The 27572-nt window shown below is 39.2% G+C and overlaps 1 protein-coding gene across 1 annotated transcript in view; it reads left to right on the top strand.

The window, feature by feature from the left end:
* The window catches only part of b3galt1b (UDP-Gal:betaGlcNAc beta 1,3-galactosyltransferase, polypeptide 1b), an 89250-nt gene that overhangs the window by 16283 nt on the left and 45395 nt on the right, over positions 1-27572 (top strand). The window contains exon 2 of the mRNA XM_072444317.1: positions 14454-14563. The gene's annotated coding sequence lies outside the window, so the exon portion shown is untranslated. The remainder of the gene's footprint in view (positions 1-14453; positions 14564-27572) is intronic.

The following is a 27572-nucleotide window of genomic DNA, read 5'->3' as shown; positions in this document are numbered from 1 at the left end:
AATAAAACTAACTTTGAGAAAGATTTGTTGTGTTTTGTTGTCTTTTCAATAGTTGACAATGCTGTTATTTACAAGCACCAAAACATTGGACAGTGGCAGGAAGTCGGAGCTCCCATGTCGAACACAGGAGGTCAAGAAAATGGATTTGGTTTGGCTCTCAGCATACACTTCTATTGATCATGTGCCAGAGCTCTGGGTTTGCCGGTGGCACCATTCAGTGTTAATTTTGAATGTTTTTACTTTCACTTTTATTTACTTCAATTTTAATTTACTTTTAGTTTTTTGACTAAAACAATTTTCAGTTTGTCAATAATTCTTTTTAGTTCAATTTTAGTCAATGAAAATGTTGACTAAACCTATAATACTTTCAGTCAACCAGCACATATGTATTTTATTTTATTTATCATAAATTGTATTGCATTGCTTCATGAATATGTACAGACATTGTTCTTGACATTGAGTTTGTTTTACTTGGACTGAAAAGTGGAACGTGGATCTAATCTTCATTCTTAATTTTTATTATTTGACCAAAATATTTAGTATTTTAGTGGACAATTCGTCTATGAAAAAAAATGTACTTTTAGTCATAGTTTTAGTCTTTTGGATTACTTTTTTTTTTTTTTTTGAATTTAGTTTTAGTCAGCGAAAATATGACAAAAACAATGCCAAAAATATTTTTGTCGACACAATGAACAGTGCCACCCTGCTGGACACAAAAATACTGGCTACTTTATGTTTTATGTTACCAGTATTATGTTTTTTGTTACTAGTAAATACTATGTACACCGACACAGAAAATCTTATGTTTATGTTTTAAATGTCCATAAACCATTAGGAGAGCTGTGACTATTACTGGTGTTGACAGATCATATTTACATTTTTTTCACATAACACACTCATATGTAAATCTGTTCGGGTTAGCATACTGACTTGCTAAAAGCTGTCAAAACAACAAGGATCAACACAAGCAAAGAGATGGCTAGTCCATTTGGTGTCAGCGCTGAAAGATGCAAATAAATGTACATAACAATACATTTCTTTTCAGTGTGCCGTCAAAAGCTGGCTCACCATCACTCAGGTCTGTGCGCACGGAGCGGAACGCCTGGTTACAGATGGATTCTTCCAGATTTAAATCAGTGGTGAGGAAACAGAAACAGAAAGCATCCAAATTTCACTCAAAAGCTTCATCTTTGATCAAACCCAGCTCTGTAATTTTTCAACTTTTTTTTTAAAGTAGGAATAATAGGGAGCTAAAACATTATGCCGACCTATTGCAAAGCTGTTCTGCCGGTTTTAAAGCTGACATATTATGCTAAATCAATGTAATGAGCCCGTAACCTCATCATTAGTTGTGCTTTGATTCCTGCACGTTTGAGTAATCCTGTATTGTACTGCGACTGATGCTCGAGCGCTTAGAAAATTACTGTTTTCATCTATTATTTTTGAGCATGAGGAAAATACAGCCTGGCAACCCTGATCTGACGATAGATCTTGAGACCTTTTGTTATAAGGCTGCCCCAAATAAATTGTCTGTTTGCTGTAACCCGACCCAACATTTTTCAAGTGGGTCGGTCGGTAGGTAAATTCTTATTTTTTTTACTTCGAAGGCAAAACAAAACAAAAAATCAAAATTTTGCCATTTTTTGACTCTGAGTGACCGCCAGGGGTCAGGCTTCAACAGTCAATAACGGAAAACGTCTCGATCAACCCGATCAGGAGACTAAATCTCCCGATTTTAAGATATTTTTCAATCGACCTTTTGCACGTCGTTATCCTTTATTTTGGTAGCGAAGGCGAGCGGGGGGAACATGCGGGGGACACGGGCGCCGCCATGTTTTTTTGAAGCTGCTGGGTGTGTTTTACTCCAAGAATGCATTGCGTAAGTCTAATTTAAATCAAGCCACACCATGATAGAGAGTGACATGACCTATGGCCAGGTCAGTGGCACCGGCGCATTCAAGCCAATTTGTGAAAGACGATATAGGTTCCCTCCTGTCGTATCTGTTTAGTTACAGATGCACATGGAGGACCGAAAATGAAGATGCACATGTGCATTGTGTTAGTTGTCCGTTGGAATGAACGATAGGTTTCACCAGCGCTATAGAAATATTCGACACAACGCTTTAGGAAAAAACGGTCGGTGAGTCAGCGAAATAGTTGAAAAATAAAAGAATTTGGCGTTTTTTTTAACAAATTGCTGATAACATTTTTTTCAGTCGGCCAGTTTTCTACCAGGTCGGTCGGTTACGGCAAACAGACATTATTTTGATCAGGCTAAGGTACTACCGTATGTCAAAAATGCAGAACTGGTTACAAGTTCAGCGTGGGAAAATTGACCTTTTGCTTATTGTTGTGCTGTATTTAACTCAGAAATCCTCTACAATAAATGTCTATTTATTGTTATCACTTGGCATTAACACCTGATCCCACGTCGCAGCAACTTCAACCAAACGTCCCATCTCTTTGTCCTTTGTCCTGCAATAACAGCGGCCGAAGGGGTACACTTGTGGAATACAAAGAGCAGAATACACACAGGATTTGGGCCTTTGAGCGCCGGGACAGAGTGATTAACCTTTCTCTCCAGCGAGTCCCTGTCAGCTGTGATTAGGATGGTCCGTACACCGGAACAAGCCCAGACAACATCTCCAAATGATATGGTACTCTGCGCACGTTTGGTCGAAGGCAAGCCAGCAATAAATTCAAGGAACAACACATTTTTTTGGTAAACTTTAGCCAAATTCTATTATTTATTTGCTGGATTTCTTGTGGCTATGTTTTAGGTTCCTTGTAAAATTCCCAAGCATTTTTTCTTCTTCTTTTAACTGCTTAAAGGCGGTATGGACGATTTTTCGGCGATTTGAGAACGCAGGCGGAAGTGCACATGCGCACTCCCCCGTGCGGACTGATACAACACACACGTGCATTTGTTTATTAGCGCAACGGAGCGCATCGCATCACTCGTCTCCCGTAGATTTCTGTCCACTTCTGCGTCAGCTCGAACTGTCTTTCTCAGTCTTCATTTTGCCCCGTACACTGAGGGAACTATATTATGATAGATCCATGCGCTTAGGCACGCGGAAACGGGCACAAACCGCACGCGGCTGCAGATGAGTGATAGGTGCGTTTTATGATTGATACGTTGCAGGACAAATGATTTATCCACGCCACGAGGAAATATGATAAAAAATTTGCTGAAAAAAATCATCCATACCACCTTTAATCACATATAAATACATTTAACTTTGCCAAATATTAACAGCCAGAGTTTCCCAGGTTAGTTGTCTTTGGGTTGAGACGTCTGACACCCGAAAATACATATTTAACATCACAGGGACTTACAAAGATGTTTATTAAGGTACACATTTTACTGTTGATAATTTGCTTAATGTCCTTCCTGCCCTTCACCCCCTTTCACACTTTTCTGTCCCAACTAATAAAGCCTATGCGTCCAAAAAATAAACACAAATAAATAGATGGACGTTTTTCCCATAAAGAAAGCCTATCCTTGAATATTTATTTTACATTAGCATGGCTTATGTATGCATCGTTAGCCTTGATTAGCTTGGATTAGATTAGCTTTGCTATTAAGGCTCCATAGGGCCGAACAATATAAAAAAAAACATCACATTTTTCACAAGGATTGCAGTGCACATTTTAAACACAACCAGTAGCTTTAACATTTGAAAGCAGACTAAAATATCCTTCTAAATGAATACCATACCTTGACATTTGCTGATGTGTTGACTACAGGTTTAGCAAGTTTTGTACATGATGAGATGCTGTCTAGTTTTCAGAAGTAATTACGCTTCTTAAATTATTGCAGACTTTGCCATTAAAACTGCTATTTGAATTGGATTGGCGATACATCTTATCAGCCTGACTTAGCCCGTTAAAGTCATAGTTACCCATTAGATCTAATACCGGTGTATATATATTTACAATTCATTTTGACCCTGTTAGAATCGTTGATCAAATTCAAGTTTTTCACTACAACCAATCTTCTATATTCTTGTCCATGTCCATTGATTTTCTAACTTTATGTCAAAAAGAGGTCCGCTTTTTAGAAGTCAATGTATTCTGATGTCCACCTTTCGAGACGTGTAACAGCCAGTCACAGCTGCATCTCCAGTGTTAGTTTGACGGACATGTCTGCATTAACTGTAACTCCAATAATGGTGGCAAACTACACAAAATGGTCGGTGTCTGAAAGCTCAGACCAAACCAATCCGTCACACTGTATAGGCTCCTGTGCTCGCATTCTACTCGCTACTAAAGGCTACTTAACATAAAGTTGCAAAACAAATGATGAATGAATGAATTAATCTTTTTTGGTAATTACCGTAAAAAAAATTCTGTTGCAGCGAGGTTGATGTTGTGGAACCTGACAAAATGCATTTGATTTGTGAGTGCTTTCAAAAGCAATTAGCAGCTCATTACACTCCACAGGCCTTGATTGAGAGCAGAACCACAATTCTTTAGAACTACTGCAGAGAAATGATGGATATTGAGAGAAAAAAGCAATCCATAAACACAACAAAAATACATTTGGGTTGTCATTTGTTAAAGAGCTTAGCACAGAGCTTCCCAAAGTGTGGGGTGCACCCGCTTGGGGAGCTCACCTGTTTTGGGGGCACAGAGCTTTGCCAAGTGCTCTGTCCCTCCTCTGTCCCTCCTCTGTCCCTTCTCTGTCCCTCCGCGCACCTCTATCCCTCCTCTGTCCCTCCTCTGTAGCTCTTCTCCTCTGTCGCTCCTCGGTCCCTCCTTTCTCTGTCGCTCCTCTGTCCCTCTGTCCTTCCTCTGTCCCTCCTCTGTCGCTCCTCTGTCACTCCTCTGTAGCTCCTTTGTCCCTTCTCTGTCGCTCACCTCTATCCCTCCTCTGTCCCTCTGTCCTTCCTCTGTCCCTTCTCTGTCACTCCTCTGTCACTCCTCTGTCCCTTCTCTGTCACTCCTCTGTCCCTCCTCTGTAGCTCCTTTGTCCCTTCTCTGTCCCTCCGCGCACCTCTATCCCTCCTCTGTCCCTCTGTCGCTCCTCTGTCGCTCCTCGGTCGCTCCTCTGTCGCTCCTCTGTCGCTCCTCGGTCGCTCCTCTGTCGCTCCTCGGTCGCTCCTCTGTCGCTCCTCGGTCGCTCCTCGGTCACTCCTCGGTCACTCCTCTGTCGCTCCTCTGTCGCTCCTCTGTCGCTCCTCGGTCGCTCCTCGGTCACTCCTCGGTCGCTCCTCTGTCCCTCCTCTGTCGCTCCTCTGTCCCTCTGTCCCTCCTCTGTCGCTCCTCTGTCGCTCCTCTGTCGCTCCTCGGTCACTCTTCGGTCCCTCCTTTCTCTGTCGCTCCTCTGTCCCTCCTCTGTCACTCCTCTGTCCCTCCTCTGTCACTCCTCTGTCCCTCCTCTGTCCCTCCTCTGTCCTTCCTCTGTCCCTCCTCTGTTGCTCCTCTGTCCCTCCTCTGTCCTTCCTCTGTCCCTCCTCTGTCCTTCCTCTGTTGCTCCTCTGTCCCTCCACACACCTCTGTCCCTCCTCAGTCCCTCCGCATACCTCTACCCCTTCTCTGTTCCTCCTTTGTCCCTACGTACACATCCTTATCCCTCCTTCAATTCAATTAGATTTATTTTTTAAAGCTCAACCTCACATGTGCAGTTGCCTTGAAGAGCTACAGTGAAAAGCAGATTAAACAATATTCATAGAAAATGAGCAAATGTCCCCCCTGTCCTTAAACCCTCATCCTCGGCAAGGAGAAAATACCAAACCACTTTGGGAAAAAGTAGAAATCTCCTCTGTGTCTCCTCTGTCCTACCATGCATGCTTTTTGTCCCCTTTTCGAGTCTAACTTTTGAACTTGCTCAGCACATCTGAAGAATATGAGAGCATGTGCATTTGTTTCCTTTACGCTTTGATCCCATTTGCTGTTCATGTTAGGCCTCGGCCCCACTGCACACTTATTTCACCCAAAACACACATACAATTGTCCCGTTTTGGACTTGTTTTTTTAGCCAGCATTAAAAGTGTCTGGGAATGATCACGCTGTCCACACAAGAGGCGCATAGGGAGCAGCATGTCATACGCTCGTAGATTTCAGAAAACAGAATCAAACCTATTTTCAGGTTCAAAAAGACTGTAATTTACTTTTGAAAACCCTGTGTTGTGCTCAGCTGTACAGACGGGAAATACAAGCCTATTCACGTGGGTATTTTAGTTACAAGTGTCTAAATGTGTTTGATCGACTTTCCCTTAGAAAACATGTTTGATCGACTTTCCCATAGAAAAACACAGAGCCAGTGCCATGCGTAGACATCCTGCTCCAGCACGCATTCTGTTGGAGCTGCCGCTGTGGCCGTCCTTCTGTTTATGTGCGGCTGTAATTTCATGAGCTTACGTGTGTAAACGCTGTGGCGTGTATCGGGCCAGCTATAGCCATAGACATGCCCACCCAAACTGATGGTCTTGCCCACCCAATCAAAAACGCACCCCACCTCAACGTGCATCAGACTGAGCAAAAGTCTGTCCGTACACGTTGGTGCATGGAGGAGTCTCGTACACACACAATTGTTTTAATCTTTCTTTTTTACTTTCTCACACTGTTCCCTCTGTTGCACTCACTCAGAAGTTAAATACTATTACTATGGATGGAGGACCCTCCCAACATGTCCCCTTCTCGCTCGCTCTAATGTTATTTATTGTTGAACATTTGTACTATGATCAATTCTGTCCAGCTGTATAGAGTAATAGTGTAAATAGTGTGTGTATGTTTTTAGCTTTCTGTCGACCTGCCAGGGGGTCTGCAGATGGAAACTATCCTAAGGCTATATTCTGGCCTATTTACATTTAAAGTTTAAATATGAATTAATAGGCATTGTTGCTTTTCCTCAAATAAAAAAAGATATATTTGCATTAGCCTAATGATAATCTGAACTCTGTAGCAAATTATTTAAAGCTGGGGTACCCGATTTTCAGACATTCTCACATGGAGCTCGTCCCTCGCTCTCGCAAACCCTTCACATCGTTAATATTCATAAGCATACTGTATATTTGGGCTCATGCATGGCTTGAAAACACTGCTTTGTGGTAACTTTGTGTGCCTCAGCGCTGCGGTTTGCAGTGTATGTTGTGTCCCATAAGCCCGTAATAATGCATGTAAATTGAGGTTGCACTTGAATAATAGCAACAAAAAATAACAGCAGGCATAACTAACAGTATTTGTGTGTACATTAATGGCAATAGTGTGCAAAAATCTTTAAAAGCGCTAAAGTGATGATTTATGTTTATAGGTAAGTGAAACAGCCTGGCATCAGCTCCCACTCACTGCTGATTCTCATGTTAACTTTCACTTTTGTTTTCTGTATATGACATATAGTATATATGATTTTACTGCATGTATATGGTATATATGATGTTTATGGAGGAGGAGGAGGTGGATTATGTCAGATTGGATAGTATGTATGTTTTGGCTGCAACTTTACGTGGACTGTTTAGCTGCATCTTCTCACTGAGTTTTAACCACGACACATTTACTTGTGGTTTAAGCGTTGACCTGGAGCGAGGAGGAGGAGGATTACAGCCATATGTTGTGCATGTCTGTTTTGGCTTCATCCCGTGCATTGGGTGGATATAAGACAACTCTGGACCTTTATCGATGATGATACACTGTGCTTTGTTTGGGTCACAGTATGCTTATTGAAACATGGTGCTGTTTGTGCAGAAGGCTCAGTCGTTCACACCTCTTGTTACTGTCTGTGCTGTGGATTTATTGACTCATTGACAAGATTAATTTGAAGCCATTGAAAGTTGGCACACAGTCGAGCTGAGTCTGGTGGCAGAGAGAAAGTGTCCTTAAAATGGTGTGAAAACATGACATAGTTCATTAAACAGTAAAATTATAGTTAAACCTCATTAAAACATAAATGCGGTTACTGCAGTAACTTGAGCCCTTTTTTCAGTTTTAGTGATCAAAGCGCTGTATTGCAATATTGCAGTTACCACGACAGCCATACTTTCAACTCTTACTTTTGAGTTGACATGAATTAAAATACTATACACAAACAGCACACAGGAGTCTCATTTTTGTCACAAAGTGCTGCTTTTACAATACTCATTGGTAGAAAACACAAAATAGACTTAGAAAAAAGTTGGGCACCCTGGATTGAGAAAATATCACAATTCATGTAGTCCTATATAAGTTTTATATAGTTATAAGTTTGATATAGTTATAAGGTTTATATAGCCTATATAAGTTTTATATAAACCTCTAATTTATTTATTTTTATCATTATTCATTTTTGGGACTATAAAACAACAAAAACAAAACCAAGCAAGTCCAGAGAGAACCAAAATAAGTAAAACGAGAAATTAGAAAATTATGAAAGTTTGACGCATACTAAATCCATAATAAATAATAATCATTTGTAGAGCGGCTGTCCAGATTAGTAATGTAGATTATTTGTCCCCTTATAGGACTCTTAGGGGTTTTATTATATATCACAGGAAGACTTTGGTTAAGTCCGTCTGTCATTCAGAGGAGGAAGAAGGATGACCAATAGAAAAGGAGAGAAAAGGAAAATAGTTGAGGAGACATTAAGCGTAACAGAATTACGCAAGTCATGTTAAAATTGCTTACCCCTTTTTGTTGTTCCCAACTTCCCTGTATCAATCGTTTCCTTATCGCTTGGAAGAAACACATCTTGGGTGCTCAATAGCCCAATTTACCGTCTGTCTCTTTAGCAGCGTCTCAATATAGTATTAGAATTACCTGAGCCACCTGCCACCCACGCCACTTAGCTTCAATGAACTACCAAAAAGAAACCCATTTCAACTGCATCAAGGTGACAGAAGCTAAACCCCCATTTAATTATGTGTTAATTAAAATCCCAGTTTGTTGCCTTTTGAGGCACTTTTTGACTGTATTCTTGACCAAAGTAAATATACCTACGTTTTTGTATATGTTGTACAATGTCTAGAAAATACAGTGCACAATGTATCAAGACAGGGGCAGGAACATGTTTTTGGCTAATTTATGTACTGTAAGTTCAAAGCGTACACTGGAAAAAGTATCGGTGGAAATGCTACTAGGCAAAAGCAGCATTGCTAATGTAGAGTAAAGAGGCAATTAAAAGCTAACACAATTAGCTCAAAGATGGTTACTTTAAAAAGTTCTGACAGAGAATTAAAACATTAAGTATGTTTTTGGTTGTTAGAGTAGTATGCTTCATTAGATTTGATTGGGTTGTGTTTATAGCCTTTTTGTTAAGTTGTTAATTAGGTTACCTAGTTTGATAATTAGCATTCTAAAGTAATTACAAAACGTAATAATACTGCATGTCTGCTTTGTTAGTTAGCCATTTGAATTAAACCCTTTGCTTTTTTGTTTTAACACTCTATGTAGATACAAAGAATTATTTGTTGTAAAGCTGTGAAAAGAATTGTAAAAATGATTGTAAAGCAGCCAAGTGCAAATTAGCCCAGTGGCATATCGTATGTTGGAACAATAGGTGGCATGGTGGCTAAGCAGTGTTGCCAGTAGGGATTTCAACATTAACTAGTTTTTCAATTATTGCAATTATTTATGGCCACTGTAGGTTATTCGTGCTGTTTTCTAACTTGTGGTATACAGCAGAAATGTCTCAATGAGTCACGGACACGTGTATATGTGTGTTGGCCAGAGCTCAGCGTGTAAACGACACTGGATAACGCACTGAATGACCGGTCTGTGCGAATGACCACACACAGTTTTATGTGGACCACACCGTGAGCCAAAAGTGGAGTCACAGAACACACAAGCTCAAGGGAGGAGAGAGAGAGCGAGGGCGGAGAAGAGGAGGTGGAGGAGAGGAGGAGACAGGTAGTGCCAGAGCATAATTTTCCCTGTAAATGCTGTTTTATTCTTCACAAATCTGTTTGTTGTTGAGGTGAGCTAAAGGAAAGTTTCAAGGCCCGACACTAAGCCTAACCATGGCGCTCATCCCTGAAATAACTGATATAATACTTAAGAGCTGCAATGAGGGGCCAATAAGCTTACATTTATTATTATTTGTATTATTTACTCAATTTGTGGCCCTTGTATTTTATTTTTAGAATTATCTGCTGTGTTAAATGATAGGCAGGTCAACTGTTATAAAAACACATTTTCCACTCACGGAAAATTTCGGAATATTTGTAAGTTTAAACATAAAAAAATTAAATATAAATGTTTCCTTTCTTTTTGCCGATAGTCGTGACTAACCGTAAAATTGCAATATTTCTCCTTGCGATATTTGCACTCTCTAAAATGTAAAAAAACGCAACCGAAGTTAGTGTCCTGCATTCATGCCTAATAATAAGATTACATTTTGACAGCTATAAATCTCACGCAGTCACACCCACACGCACCATCAAACAACTGTATTTTTTCAATACATTTACTTAACAATGTCATACTGCATAGGCCTGACACGCTGTGGCCCCTGAACAACAGCCACTGGTGCATTTGTGAGACTGAACTCACTCTATTTCAACAACATTTGTGTCCCACTGCATAGATATTCCTGGTCTGACGGCATGAAATAAATAACATTTTGATAATTGCTCTATACGCTAACATTATTAAACCGTAGAACGTACTGCGTTATTGGTTTTCCCTGTTGACACGGAGTAAGTTGCTCCATTGTTGCTCCAATTTCTCCACAGATACAATCCACAGAACACGTATATTCAACATTCTAGAGAATAACAAACGAGATAGCAACACAGCACTATTCGTTTGAGTTGTGTTGGGGAGAGCACATGCCACTGCTGACCAATCAAATGTCAGAACACACACATAACTCCACTTGTGCAAGTCCACTCACAATGACGTTTATCCTGGGTCTGTTTTTGGTGAAATCAAGAATACTGTGAGTACGAGGTTCAGTCTGACTCCAGATCAGACCAAAAGCACAGCAGAAAGGAAAGAAATCATGAAACAAGACTTTATCTGACGCTCCAAAATCACCATACATTTGGGGATTTTTTGAATTATGGATCATACCTCATACAGAGGTTTCATTTTTGTACAAATATGAGTTTTTGGCTATAATTTTTCCCCGATCATCGTGCTGATTGGACAAAACTGATTATGCAGTAAACGTCTCTGTCACATAGTGGGTGATGCTAGCTTGTATTCAGGAAGTAATACAGAGGATTTTTTAAACACAAATTAACTACATACAATGGCAGCAAATGAAATACAAGAGACATTAGTACGTTACACATTGTGTGCAGATCATATGTGATTATGTTTTAATATACTTCCTGTACATGAATTATCAATTATCTCTTTACAAGCCAAGCTATTCACAAACATTTTACAAAACACATTTTTACATTTCCAAGACAAATATGAAGCCATACTGTTTACAAAGTGGAAATATTCACTAGGATACAATCAAAATAAAAACTTGTTCTTACTGCTGGTTGATAATTGTGATGGTCTCGCACACTTAAAGCTCATGCTCGGATCTAAACTGTGTTTATGCATATTTTAAATATGTGAATGCTTTTGCATTGCTTGTGCTGTTCCCCTAGATTGTTCCATAGTTTGATTCTACACAGAGACACACAAAAGTTTATTTTTCATTATTATATTGTTATGTATCGGATGAGTTGGTTTTCTGATGTGTTTGCACAATCTCACTCGTCTTATAGACTTCTAAAACTAAACATTTGAAGCCACTGACTCTTTGAATTCTGATTTTTCCCCAGAATAAAAGCATGGCTCAGAGCAATTTGAGCAGCAGCAGTTTTTTTTTTTTTGGGCTGAGTCCCACCTTTATCATCAGAGAGGTTTGCTTCCTGTCATGGCTGATCAATTGTCCCACAGTCCCGTGGGGCAGTGGTGTTCCTCAGGACTCGGCTGTACTAAAACACCCCAGGCCCCGGAATAAACCTGCCACGTTCAAAGACTGTTGTTTTCCACAGGCTCCTGGGGCGAACACATTCACAGGTGGTTTTAGCAGACCAGTGGACTGACCTTCAATATGTGTAAACCAAGAGAGCTGTTATGATTTGTTGAGACATTTCAGAGATAACCACGTTGGAAGAAGCAGTTTGATCTTCTGCTTTTCAGCGGGTTATCTCAGGATGCATTTCAAGAGATGACAAACAAAATCAATGAAATATGAGAATGAAAAAAAGGTTTCTTGCATTAACAATTGATTAGTTTAGGATTGGTTTAAGTTGTCTGAGGTTTGATTGAAGAGAAGAGAGAGAATGTTGGAGTAAATTGTCCATAAATATTTTTTTTAAACATACAGTTCAAGGTTTATGTAAATCTCAAAGTGCTGCCCTGTGTTTGGGTGGTCTGAGCTGCAGCACATATTATTCCAGGCTCTGTGCCAGCCTCATCATTGTGAGATCGATTCCCAGCTCTGACAGATTGCTGAATGTCCCGGCTGCTCTTCACATTTGTTTCATGACTGCCGTGTAAAAAAAGATAATGGTCGGAGGGGGAAAAGGTAATTTCCTCCTCAAACGTCAAAGTTGGCAGTCGGATCCCCTGACATGGAGCTTGAGCTTAAGACTGGAAGAATCCTTCATCAGTTTTTAAATTTTCTATAAATGTTAAGTACTGGGAAAGAGTCAGTCCAGATTGAGCTTTACATACTGTAGGGTTTTCCCTCAGAAAGACACTGTTATTGGCAGATTTTAAAGGGGCCAAAAGCACTGAAAAACAGTCACATTTCTGTCAACCTGAAGTGTCCAACACCAAGACGTGTTATAGACCAGGGTTGCAAGAGCGTCTAAAAAACCCGTCCAGCGCGGCTGTATTTTCCACTGTATTTATGAAAGTGGCGCTCCTCCAGTGACACTGACTTGCCCCTCCCCCGTCTCACGCTCAAATCGAAGCTCCACAGATGGCTTTGGATATGAGGATTTTTCATGAATACATTTGACATGGACAATTGCTCTGGTCAAACCCGTAGACAATAGTTTTGACCCACGGCAGCTCCTAAAAAGCGGGAAAACCTGGCAACACTGTTATAGACAACCGAGTTAGCCACGTTCTCCTCGGTCAATCCGACTACGTTTAAAAATGCAAATTCTCTCCAAATCACCAGACTAGGACCAGTGCAGACTGTATTGACTTTGAGATCTGATTGGAAACAGACTTCTCATTTGGACCCATTCCAAACGAGGCATTAATTAAAAGCCTCACAGAACTGGCACCGTCCCATTGTCCCAAGTCTGCCGCAGTTATTTTATAATTTGTCGCCAACTTTCTTGCCAAATCATTCATTGTATGTCTAGGCTGTATGATTTGCAATGATCACCATATCTAACCTTCATAACATTTGGCTAACATTAGATGAAATGTGTTGCAGAATGTTTCGTAACTGCTAGTACTGTCACAGTATTGGACCACGCTAAGGGTGCCAGTGATTTATGAGAACGCATACTTGGTGCACTGCTGCATTCTTAAAGAAGAAGAAAGTCTTTCCATAGATACACTCAGTAACTGTGCTTTTTCTCAAACTGTATTATGCAAGTATATTCACTTTAAGTAGGTTTTGTGATAAAGCTAGGTTTGGTTGTTTCTTATCCAAAAGAGTCGCAATATGACAACAAAAATGTGGCTCGATTTTTTTGTCCTTGTACTGATCGATCACAATCTTCAATTTTCTCTCTTTAAAAACAATGATAATGGGTTAATAAGCACTACAGAGAGATCTGCTCCAAACCATAGGCTTTTAAAATCTCAGATTATGCTTGGAAAATTATCTCATAAGATTACATTTTTTCCATGTGTTTACATTTGGCTCGGACCAAAAAATAGTTACGCACAAGCAAATAAAAATGTTTTATTTTATTTGGTCTTTCCAAGTAAAATTGCTTTTAGTAAGTAATGATTTCATGAACATAAACTTAAAAGACATTTAATCTGTACCATTTAATATAAATAATATTCAAATGTCTTCATCCTCATTAGGGGATTTCATTAATTGCCCAGCCCTTCTAGTAAATAACATTTGGAGAAGTCATAGTTCTGCGAGTTACGTCTAGAGAAGTTGTAGTTAAAAAATGTAGCACAGTGACAATTGTCAACTTAACCACACAATGTGTGTAAAAATCTCATTTTGTCTCGTTCTTGTCTCGACCTCTGCAAAGGGTCGTTATGGGCATGCCAAGCACTTTAGATTGTGTAATGGTTATTCCTCATTTACATTTTCATATTTTAGCAGAGGCTTATTATTAAGCATCTTATATCTTGAATCTAATCTGCTTCGATGTTGCTCATGACGTGAGCTTAACATATGTATGAATGTATCTTATCTCTGCTGTAGAGAAAGGTTCATTATTTTCCTGTGAAGCGCCTCAGTCACAGAAAAACTCCACTTATTTCTTTGAGCTTGTTTTGTATGTTTAATATTTATATTACTTCTATCAGTTGTTATCTCAGCGTTGACGTTAATTCAGCATAATCCACCATATGTTCCCCCCCCCTCTCTCTCGCAGGCCCAGTGTCTCCAGGGGGTGTAGCACGAGGCTGAAACTCTTCCGCCGGGAATCCTCGCGTGGGCAGCCCGTTCTCTCCAACTGACTCTCTGACCGCACCAAACCAAACGGTAATTCACAAAAACAAACTCTTTCACTGTCTGCGTACCACCATTGAGTGTGCATCCAACTGCCAGCAATATAATCCTAAAGTTCAAACCACTTTTTCCCTGCACCTGCCTTGGCATTTGATGAATAGCAGTTTTGTTGGGTTTCTGAGCGTGATTTGTCTAGGCAGCGTCTTTGTAGACTCCCCTTTTGAATAGTGTGGGCCATTCTCATTCTCCAGCTGTGATGGATATAGATTTTCACACTTGAATCGGGTGCATATTGCTCTCACATATTTCAAGCGTCCACATAAATAAGGTTTGTGCTGCACAGATGCTCCCATGTGTGACGTAAACAGAAAAACGTCATGCATTTGGATGATAAATATGCCAATAAAGAGTTTTGCCAATACATATTTGGAGTGGCTCTCAAGAACATGGCTGAACAAATATGCTTTTTGTGGTTTTATTTGTGATAAATTAGCAAATAATTCAAACAACCTTCTTTCACATTGTCATTATGGGATATTGTTTGTAGAATTTTGAGGCAGATTGAGTGTCAAAAAAAGTCAAAGCCTCATTAAAAGTCATTGTTGAGTGTGTAAACCTTTTGGTGTTTATTTTGGATAATAATTAGCGCGTAAGACTAGCATTTGTGCTATAGCCTAACAAACTTTAAGTTGAGATTTCTGTGTGGTTTTTGTAAGCATCTAGTAACAAAACCTCCTCTTTTACATGTTACTGGGGAGAAGCACTGAAATACCATGAAACAAACATATATATAACATGTATATATGTACTCTATATACTTTAATACAGGGATAGGCTTCACCATGCAGTCATGTGACGGAGCGTTCTATTTAGCATTAGCATTGGCCAATTGTAAGAGTTTGAGCAACAGGCAGAGATATATAATGTCACGTCTATGAATGTCTATGGTCAAAAGTCCTTGAATGTTGCCTGGAAACAGGAAGTTGAACCCATTAATACCCCAGCAATGACCCGTATATATCGCCCGAAATGAACGCACAGCATAAATTAACAACCATTTGCAATTGAGTTCTTTCTTGCCAAATTGATTGCTTTGACATATTGTAAACTCAATCAAAATGCTAAAACTAACCGCTGTAGAAGGAAGCAGATGGATATTCTCTGTGCATCCTTCCAAAGGTCAAAATGTCACGTTTGTACCAGAAATTGTGCGTGTGAACAGCTGTCAGCTTTCTGCGAAATCCCTGTAATCTTTTTAAACTTTAATTTATTTATGGAAATGTGCTTTCTCTATTTATGCACCAAATCTCAAGTCAAAATGAGGAGAGAATACAATATGTAAAAATGGTTTGCTTTACATTGTAGTTGGCCTTGAGTGACAACATAGATACATTGTTGAAAGGAGATCTACATTACACTACAATTTAATGTAGATTCAAACCGCTGTTGAAGATTGTATTTCAAATGTCCCAGGCAAAGCAATAGTATCTCCATGGAGTAAAGTAGATGGCGCTTTGTCCACTAGAAACATTACATTTTGCACCTTTACATGTATTGTCTTGTCTTGTACAAAATGCTAAAAAAGGTTTTTAAACATAGTCATCTCCACACCGTTTTGCATTCGGAAGTCATTCTATTCTTTCTTCTTTTTGGCTTTCCAAAGATGAGACGGAAGTCACTAGACCACTGAGAGATTACACAGACTCTTTGAACAAACTACACTTTCAATTTCGACCAGATTTCATTTTTAAATTGAGAAACATAAGCTGTTCCCCACAGTCATATTAAATGATCAGAACATGATTGTTGCCCATTCTCCGTTGAAACGTTTCGAGCATTTCATCCCATTCATAATGTGTAATATTTTTTTAAATTTGTTTCATCATTCTAAAACATGTGGACAAACAGAAACCAGACAAATTATCAAGCAAATTATACATGTGCTTTTTGATTAATAAATGTACTTATATGGTGACAATTACAAAAGAAGAGCAAGCATATTGAAACTATTCTATTTAGTAATGATTCATGTCTATAATACTTTCTGTAGAAAGTACGATCTTGCATGACACAGTTGTATTTTTCTGCACTTATTGCATGTGAGGACTCTAAATTGTCTCTGTGGTGAATGAATGCGAGGATGACACTTTTTCCAATATTCAAATCACCTCCACAAATTGCTATATTTAGATTCACCCAAAAACGTGCTAAACCACAATCTACAAAAATGCTAATATGGTTGTAAAGTTCTCTCTCCGCGGTGCTGAAATGAACACTGGTAATCAGCACTTTGTGAACGATCTTCTAGGAACTTTACAAGGAAAAACGCATTAACCAAGTGCGTTTTATTTAGCATATTTTAGCGATGACAAACTACCTGCTCAGTGTTCCACCTTTTGCACCCAAAATATAATAACCATTTATTGGTGTGTTTGAAAGTGTGGGTTTAAGAGACATGGAAAAGGTTGAGTGATGCTCAGGCTTTGGCGAGCAGAGCAGAGGAGAGCGGTCTATTCCCTCACCTCTCCTGTGGCCATTGATGCAGACATATTGAAAGTGAATACATATTTCATGACAGAGCATTTGGTAGTTTGAGAGTAGAGGTCAGGGAGTGATGGGGACTGGGAAAAGCAGTGTCTGAATCTAGGTGAATACGTCAAAGTCTTTGCAGAACAGCTTGTCTATGTTCTCTATTGTAGGCTTGTAAAAGTGTACACTGACATTACTATTGGAAGTAGAGACCGATGTGAGCAGTTATCAATAGTGGAAAGTTTGGGAAAATATCTATTTGCGATTGCTCTGACAATAATTGAGATTAGATTTGTAATTAATGCGTTAATTATAAGATTTACTTTGAAGTTTGCATTTTAAACCTGTTTTAAACTACAGCTTCTGCAGCTTTAAAGCAGAAAAAGATAAGGTTGTTGTTTGTGGAGGAAAATATTTCTGACCTTTTGTGGTTAATCCGGATTATAATGATAAAAGGAATGTGCTTTGGTGATATGCTGCAACATAAATCAATGAAAAAGTGAAATCCATTTGAGCAGAATCTTGGGGAATTGTGAAAATATTGTCTGAATACAATTATAGAGCCACTTTAAGCAGCCAATTGATATACATGATATGCATTTGCCCCCACTTATGATGCTAATATTTACCTCTTTTTTGCCAATAAAAGCTCCCACTATAAAAAAGACAAGTTGTAATCTGAATGAAAAGTTCTGTGGGTCTCGGGTCACCAGTACGAGTAGCCCATGGCACGTTTACAGGCTGAGAAATATTGAACTTTGAACTTCAGGGGCCCACAAGCGCGCGCAGCATCGCGGCATCATTAGAACAAGATAAATTTGTTGTTTTAAACCTCGTTATTAGCATGTAAAACAATTTAAAGTACTTTTATCTTTTATTTGATTTGAAGAGCACAAATACTGAATCATATAAACCAGAGATCATGATCTTTAAAACTGTTTAATTCAATATAATAATGCTTCTTAGATACAAAATAAATACTGTTTACAGCATTTGACACAAGGAGATCTAGTGGAATATATAAAATCACAGCCTACAAAATAAACTACAAACATATATACATTGCCCGGATGCTAACATCTCCAAAGAAGACGGGGCCCTTGGATACTTCCACATTGACACAGCTTTTGTTGCAAACAACTTTAAAAAGACTGAATTGTGGAGATTGACGCCCGCCGACCTAGATATAGCTTTTGGGGCAAAATTAGACCGGGCATTTCCGAGTACACCCGAACGTGACCGAACGCAGCGGCCAATCAGATGCCCTTTTTCATCGAAATTAGATCACGGACACCGCTCGGCCAATGAGAAGCGAGAATACTGCGAAGTGGCATGTCTGTCAAAACGAAACCTAAGCGATGAAAATGCCCCAAATATGGCCAAATTACTAGTTAAATCTTGATTTTTTTCAAAGAATTTCGACAAAGGGGCACGGCGGGCCCCCTCCTAATTCAAACCCTGGGTGCGCCGGCGATTTGAGGGCTTATGGGCCCCGGGCCCCGGGCCCCGGGCCCCGGGCCCCCGTCTATTTCGCAGCCTGGTTTACTGTCCTGGGGATATGATAACGTTCACAAACATCTTTCTTCTACTACACTAGAATGCAACAATTGATCAGTACAACCATGAAATCGACTATTAACGTTGACGTTGGCTATTTTTTAATCGTTTTTAAAATTTTAATCAAAAGAATACTTTTGACATGAATACGTTAGTAGTTAGAAATCTTCAGTCAGCAAATTTAGCCTCTATCGTATTTTATTTCTGGTCTATAATTAGAAAATCTCAACATTGTCTGATCAAAAAAACTATTGCTGACTAGTCAATAGCTTTAATAATTGTTATTTTCAGCTCTATTTGGTATAAAAGTTGCACAATACAGGATTCCGGTGTGACCAATTGAAGCCTTTTCTTGGATGAAAAACTTGGATGGACATTTTGACACTAGGCAGAATTGGATTGCATTTTTTAAAATTGTCACATTCATTTTGTGTGTGTGTACGCTTTATTATCATTATTGTATTTTTTTGGCATTTCTCCTCTATTGTTGCAATTCATTACTGAACAAAATAAACGTGCCTATGCTATAAAATCCAACTGAATAAAAGTGTTACAAGACAAAACTAGTGCTTTTGTGCAGTTCTATTCTTATATTATCTCATTAGTTCTTAACCAAAAACCAAAACAAATAGTTTATCATGCCATTGTTAATAATTGCTGTTTACAGTCTAGACACATCCAGGTGCTTCCCATTTAGCATAACATTAGCATAGGTGTGTGAGCCAGACCCAGGATAATGCTATTCTGAGAGTGCAGGGTTTGACATGGAGCTCATCGTGCCACATAATGAGCCTAAACACCACTCCTGCATAATTATTCACTGCTATTGCCCGTGTCATTGTTATTACAGCGGGGGAAGGGGTCACGCTGGCTATTTACATTAACTCCCAGAGAAATCTTCTGGAGCTTTTTAACAGTCCGAGTAATGGACACCTAATAGCTTCCGGTCGCTTGTCTTGCCTTTGCCGTAGAAGCTTTTAGTTCATCAATACGTCAATCCTTAGCGTCATATTCCATGCGTTTGCCCTCCGCTAACAAACAAATAGGACTGACATTATGGTTGTTTGGTTTACAAATGGCTGACCAAACAGCTCTTTCCTTTTCAGAAGAAGTGATCAATAGTTATCCGGAGTAATGTGAAATCAATGTTCCTCATAACTCACACGTTAGGTAACATCGAATTGAGTGGCTACTGTAGATTATACTGTAGCTGTGATTGGGAACATACTTTGTTCTTTTTACCATCAAATACCACATTGTGCAAGTTTCGACTGGTTGACTTTGGAGTGGATCGGGGCGGTCTGAAAGTGTCTCCATTGTAGTAAGTGAACCAGACCGAGCGGTACCAGCTTTCAAACAGGTCTGCCTCACTTCAACGAGATGATTGGATAAGAGATCATTTTTGGGTATTGCTGTCATCATGATTAAAAAGGATAATTCAGGTACAATTTAGATTTTATTTATTAGGAAAACATGTATTATGTTTGGGTGTCGTCGGTTACTCACGTAGCTCTCTGTATAGGGCTACCAGACTTCAGCAGCCAAACCCGCACTTCTGAAAAAGACAAAAACCCATGGAATGTCCAGCGTGGCTGTATTTTCCACAATATTTATGAAAGTTGCACTCCTCCAGTGACACAGACCTGCCCTGTCTCTCTCTAATGTTCGAATAGAAGCTCCACAGAGTACAAATTACTTTAGAAATGTATATTTTACTCAAATTCAGTACTTTCATTAGGTTTATTCTAAAATGAAAAACACAGACAATATTTTGACCCAGGCGGCACTTAAAAATCCACCCACCTGCCTGGGAAAACTGCAGACCTGGCAACACTGTCTCTGTAAGCCAGGCTCTGAGCACGGAAACACAGTCCACCATAAATTAAACAGTTCCAAAGCGCTCTGAAGCAGTGCCGTGTGGTCAAGACAATCAAGGCAAGCAGTGATGAAAATCTAAAACAGCCACGTGTCACATCTATTTTTATATATATAATATATCCAAATAAGTCTGTTTCCCCTCACTTCTGCTGCTGAAGCCTGGATGGAACTCACAGTGTCTTTTAGTGGCCTCTACAGGCGGCCAGGCAGAATTGCAGGAGGCGTGGCTCTTGTGCCACAGCTGCGCAGTCTGTGTCCCGTTCATGCTCCGCCCTCTAACATGAGCTTTTAGAACCTGAGCGGAAAGCAGCTTGTTTTAGAGGTCTGCACTCTAAAAGCACGCTGAATAAACCTGTGGGAATCAAAGATGTTTGCAGGTTTTGCCAAAGCGAAGTGAAGCAACAGCAGCACCAAGTTTCAACAAACAGACAAAAAAATATATTTTAGAGACAAGTCTGTGTTTGTAGTAGCTAAGGCTCTGTTCACGTTTCTAATGATTAGACGTTAGTTAGAAATACAGGCAGTAGTTTAATAAGATAGAGCGCTAGTTTGTGTAATGAATTGGTCAGTGAAGTGAAGCTTATTTAACTTTGTACATGTGCAGCACTTGCATGGTAGTTTTCTTCCCCTTTTCTATTATCCACTAAATATTGATGAACACCCCAAGTCTGCTTGTCCATCCATAAAAGTCATAGCACGCTACTGCTCTAAAGTGGCTCGACCAGTCAAACGTGGCTTATACCTTCAGTCAACATTCAAATGATTGCAAATCAAATAGTTTCCCCTGAATGGAGTTAAGCTTTCTTTGTCAATCCATTTTATATTTATACTTCTGTTCACCTAGTATTTTAATGTTTAATCTACCAAACTGTGGCATATGGCAAATTCCAAAGGCTCAAGCAAACATGATCGAACAATTTATGTTTGGTAAAATTCACCTTTGTCTGTTATTTCATTGCTTTCACAATTGCTTAATATTTCATTTGAGTTCTGCAGGAAAATTTTTTTTTGAAGCAGCAGTTATAGATTATGTTTACGAGCCGCTCTGTTAAACCCATAACAAACTTTTCCTCATTTTTATGTTTTTTCAAAGATTCACAGAAATGTCTCAAATGGGGCGATGTTTGTTGTATTGTCTGGAGCGTTCCACAAGACATTAAATGTATCTATTTCCATGGGGAAAAGCAAGTAACACCACCAAAAAAGTGACTTAGAGCACATTAAATCATAATATAAATAATTATCATCACTATATCACAAGAAACTAGCCTGTTATTTTAGTCCTCTTTATAATGCAGATTTGACCTGTAAAACATTTGATATATTTCAGTTTATTAAACATACTGTGTTAAATGTTCAAGGAAACTATCACAAAACAACGAGACACTGCAGTCTTCAATAGTGACATTCCATTTGACTTAAAAAACGATATATCTCGGCTGTAAAACTTCAACAACGGAATCGATAGATGGATACATGTGAAATATAGGCTGCAGCAGAAAAAGGATATGGACGACAGGGATGGAGCCAACTGTTAAAGACTGGACTAAAACAACATTAGACATTTATAAAAGGACAAGACTAACGTTTGCAGTGAATTTGAAAATATATAAAAACATCCATCGCATTGTAGTTATGAATAATCTTAACTCATGCAGCCACCATGATAATAGCTATTCCTTTGTTAGTATAACTCAAACTTAACAGCAGAATGGTCATGAAGCTGGTTGAAGTAAGTCGTGTATTCTTCATATACTGCAAAAGAAATCCCCCCAGCCATAGATGCGATGCGTACTTGTGTGTATTTGAATGTAGTGTGTTATGGAGGATAAGAAGGAGCTGGAGAGGATGGACTCCCACTGGATGTCAGAACTCAGCGTGTGGCCTTCTTGTTCCATAGGATTTGGTATGTGGAACAAATAAATGCTGAAATGATTTAATTGCATTGACTTTCTTTTTTAAGACCACACACTGTGACAAAACTTGACAGATGTTTTGGTCTGGAATCATATCTCGTTTCCTCGATTTCAAACGGGCGTGACCGATAGCGTGCGGGCTAATCGGGAGAGAGGGGACGTTTCCCGGTGGGCCGCACGACTTTTGGGCCGGTGGCTGCTGTGGTTCACGGCCTCAGCACTGACAGCTGACAGCCCTCTGCTCTGTGCCTTTCCCTGAGCACTGATTGGCTCCTCTGGCTGTCTCTGATTTGCTGCTGTGTCATTGGTTATTTTTGGTATGATTGGTGTAGAAAGTGGGCGGGAGGTTAGTGCAAGTGCGTGGTGTTCACAGAAGAATGAGGTCTGATCTGCTCATGGATATGACGATAAGACTTTTTACACACCATTTGTCATTATTACAGTGTATTTATATAGTCACTAGAGCTTTATCATTTATCTGACTCTTATGGGTGTTTCACAAAGTACAAGGCACATGTGGAGCAGATAGACTGGAGCAAAGAGGCATTTGGGACATGTGCTGTAAAACCAAGTAAGTTATGGACAAAGACGTGATAACAACAGCCCCAGCTAAACGTTAACATAGATTAAAGATAAATATTGTGACTAAAAGGTCTGTATTTTGTGGTTGGCCTTGTAGTAGTGGCTCAGAGAAGAGGTTTTATTCATCTGTAAGAGCTAAAGTGGAACAATTAAAGCTACAGAACAGCAGCTCTTTCTTTCTGAGGCGTGTGTGTCTGCTGAAGGTGAGGCTGGTTTGTACTTGGATTCACAGTGAGTGAAATGTAAGTGAAGGGAAAGGGACCGTTGATAAAAACAAGCCTACATTTCCTGGGCTGCAGTAGGGGTCCCATTAGGGCCCTGGGCGTGACCATAAACACATGGGCAGTTCATGTATAAAGTCTTCCACATGTAAAACCAATTCAATTACCAATAACCAATCAGTTCAATTTATCTTTGTAAAAAAAAAAAAAAATCACAACAGCAGTTTCCACGCAGGGCTGCACAAAAGCGTTGATTTTACCAGCAGAAAGTGAGAAAATCAAACAATGAAACAGTCATTGGTCAGTAATAGAGAAGAATTAAACAAATGGATAACTGATTTTAGACCCTCCTTCTCAGCAAAGAAAACGTAGAAACCTTGTCGATCCTATTCCCAGACAGACAGGATGTAGACTGTAGAGACGGAGACACTCAAGACACAGGGTAGAGCAGAGGTGTCCAAACTTTTTTCACCAAGGGCCGCATTGATCAATGTCGAATTTGATGAATGACAAAGTGAATCATTAGAAATTTTGCATTTGACGTGATTGCGATGAGCCTCCACACCTTTAATTAGACCTAGAATATTAATATTAGGTTGAATTTTCCCAATTTCACAGTAAAAAGTACTACTTTTTGTTGTTTGGGCCGACAAAGCAGGAAGCTGGAGGGCCAACAAAAATTGGTTTGAGGGCCGCATTTGGCCCCCGGGCCCTAGTTTGGACATGCCTGGGGTAGAGGCTCATCTAGTATAGCAGAGGTCATCCAGTCAGGTGAGGAGGATCCAGGGCCACAGCTCAGGAGTGTGGCTCTGTCGTCACTAGAGCAACGACACAGGTCCTGAAACACATGGCTCTAACTTTATGCCTTTTACGGTCCGATTCCACAGCCTTCTGCATTCAAACAGAGCGTTGGAGGGACAGAAACCTCCATGTCTCAAGTGGCAGATACAAAAATGACTTTCTATGTTTGTGGTCTATAAAAACAATGAGGGGTCCAGTCCAAAAACATTCCGCATTAGGACTTTCAGAGATGAGGCAGAAAGAGAGGCAGAAAAGGAAAGGAGGACTCTTAGTCAGAATTCCTTTTAACGCTTTATAAAAAAAGATCTCATCAGATATAATCACCACCATCTCTCCAACAGTCTCGTCTCTGCCTCTGCCTGCTCCTTTTTCATAAGAAAATGCTCCTAAATGGATTCATCTTATTGTGAAGCCTGGCACTATGGGGACGTTTGATGTCATAAGGGAGCGCTTCGTGTCTCACCCTCTTCACCACTTTTTATTTGACTAAAATTGATCTCACATTTGCAGAGATACTTTTTCAGCTGTAATTTATGAGGTGCAATTTGATCGATGTAAACCCAGACACATGCACCGACTAAAGCTGGACTGTTATGAAAATAAACCTCAGATACTTATAGATTGTAGGACCGTTATTATTGCTTTGTGACCCTCTAAAATGAACTGAAATAAAACAAATACATTTTTTTGCAGTGGATGAAAGTAACGAAATACAAAAGTAATTGTCATTTTTAGGCATCTGTACTTTGCTTAAGTACATTTTACTTTTACTTCACCACATCTGAGTGCAGGTATCTGTACTTTCTAGTCCATTAAATGTTTGAACTGGACTAATAAATAGAAAGTACTATTCATATGGTTTGAGAAGTTATTTGTGGTGATATTCTGCATTTAACGTTGTGAGTACAAAAATGTAAATGTATAAATTGGTGTGAATTGATCAGCACAATTCTTTAAATTCCCTACATTTATCACTTCAGCAGTTTAAATATGTACTTTTTTTGTAATATGTGCGTTTAAGAAGATATTTTTGTGTGCTATACTTTATTATTAGTTTGCTAGTGTGATCTGCACTTTTACTGAAGTCTTCCACGACTGAATATTTTCCACAAAGTCAAACATTAGCTACGACTAATGTTTGGTGGTTATCGACATTTTGGCTTTGTCCAATTGTCCAATATTCAACAAAAATATGTCCTCAAATGTAGTGTACCGGCAGAACTTTCAGATGTAATTTTCTCATAATAATTATATAATCCTGCAGTTCACTATGAATATGAACAAATATTTATTTTAACACGTGGACTTGAAACAAACTGATGACGCTATTTACCGCCTGTGATTCATGTTCTTTCCATCTAACCTTGAGAACTATTCTTGCCCGGAAAGCGGTTTTCTGTTGAAGTGTTGCCAGGTCTAACTCCACAGTGTCATGAAATCGATTTTGTTTTCTCACTCCTTATGTGTACTTTTACTGTGTACTTTTAGGAAGTCACTCCAAGAAAGTTAGAGGCCTGTACAACTAGCATTATACCTACTTCTTGTTACTATGAAGATGGTCTTGCTTTGCCTGGAATATTCCACAGTATGACATTAAAGTTGCTGTACCAGATGTTTACCTTCTTGAAATTATGATCTATATTTATTCATATTTTATTTGTTTATAAAAGCCCTACTTTGTCTGTACATATACTACATCCAGATTTTCCAAGCGGATTCACATTAGATTAATCCGGGTGAGATTTTTTAAGCAAATCTCATTCACAATCGACACTAATTTAGTAATGAAAGAATAATAGAGTAACCGGTTATCAAAAATTGTATCAGATGCCGCGCTGATATATAGCAATTTGCTCATTACGGGTGTTTTAATTGCTCCAAAATATCTTGCAGATGAAACATTTTGCCAACTAATAACATCTCCAGTCAAGCGGGTGATAGAAAAGCTCCATATCGCACCTTTAAAAATGTGAATTTAAAGGAGTGTTTTGCTGTTGCTAAATCCACGTATGTGTAAAATCCAGTCAATAAAGTCATATTTATGTCAAATGTCCGGTCCTTCCTCGTCACCTTGACATTTTGAAGACGCCTCGCTCTCTGCAGCCGGTTCCATCAGCGCCTGTTATGCTCGGCCTCTTTTCATCACAAGTGTATTATCGCACTTTGAAGCCGCCGACTCTTGCAGATTGGTTATGGAAAGTATTTTGCATTTTCGGGCTCTTTGTGGAGACTGCCTGCATTGCTCATAACCGGCGATGGGCAAAAACACCTTCAAATAGGTCAGACCCATCTGTCCCTCTAATAAGACGCCTGGCCGCGCGCTGATATGACACGGTTGGGTGGGGGCGCCGTAGAGAAAGCAGCCTCTCATTAAGGTGCTGCAGTCAGGTGGCGGCGCTCCCGATAGGCCCGCTCAGATACTCACTATAGATAAGCCATCATTAGGGGAGCAGCGTTTGAAAGCGCACAATGAGAAATACTGTGGCGTGATGCTGTTTGTTCAATTTAGATCGCATATTCTCTGTAAGAAGGAATTTATACCATTTGAATGTGTTCTTATATAGAGACGGGGAACGGTGTCTGCTTTTGAGATTGGACATATATTGAATGATTGATAAGAGTTTGAGTTATTATATATGATTGATTATACTTTGTTTTGAAGATATGCCGAATTTCTTGTTGTATACTGTTAAAAACAAAGGTATAAAGTAATATTTCTTGCCTAAAAAGGATATCTCTCTGTATTTTTTTGTATTCAGATCAATATCAGTCCGTTCAGTGTTTTCATCTCCTGGAGTGGATGTGATGGCTGCATCTGTCGTCCTATCCAGACAAATAAGGCTGGTTATGTGGCTTGGTACGAGGACAAAATATCACAAGAATGAAAAACAAATATCACCAAATGATAGATGACTCTGAGTTTGATTCAGGGCGCAACGGAGGGAGAGGTGACCAGATGTACTCTTCAGAAAGTGTCTATTCTGGAGCCAAAGCAGTAATATTTCTGCACTTTTTAGGGTCCACTAATACAATAGAAATACACATTTTATCTGTCCAAAATATCTATTATGGCATTATATAATATAGTCCAGTGTCTATGGGAATAAAATGTGTTACTCTAAACTAACTTTTTTCAATTTGTCTTTGAATGAGTTGTTATTTTGGAAAGTTAAAATATGCAGTTTTATTTTTTTAAAGTATAATTTTGGCAAAGCAAGTTTGTTGGATTTATAGCAGACGTGTTAGTCTCCTGTAATTACTCAAAACTAGCTACGTCCAAACGCACTGGATTATTATTTTTATTGCCGGAGAATTTTTATTATTATTTTTTTCATGGAAACAATTTGTATTAGAAATTCCATAAACTGTTTATCCTTTGATTTGCATTTTTCAAAGTCATCGTTTATTAAAAGTATTTGCCTCATAGCGTAATGTCCTAAAGTGCTTTTTGTTCATATAAATTGTTCTAAGGATGGAGTCAGTGTCTGCCGAATTAGAATTAGAATCAGAATCAGACAAACATTTATTTTTGGGGGGTAAAAACAACTTTATTCCGTC

Source organism: Eucyclogobius newberryi, unplaced genomic scaffold, assembly GCF_026437365.1.
Source record: "Eucyclogobius newberryi isolate DKJ021-1_F unplaced genomic scaffold, fEucNew1.0.hap1 SCAF_14, whole genome shotgun sequence".
Classification (NCBI taxonomy): domain Eukaryota; kingdom Metazoa; phylum Chordata; class Actinopteri; order Gobiiformes; family Gobiidae; genus Eucyclogobius; species Eucyclogobius newberryi.
Note: the sequence above shows the minus strand (reverse complement) of the source record. Positions and strands in the feature narration are given on the sequence as shown.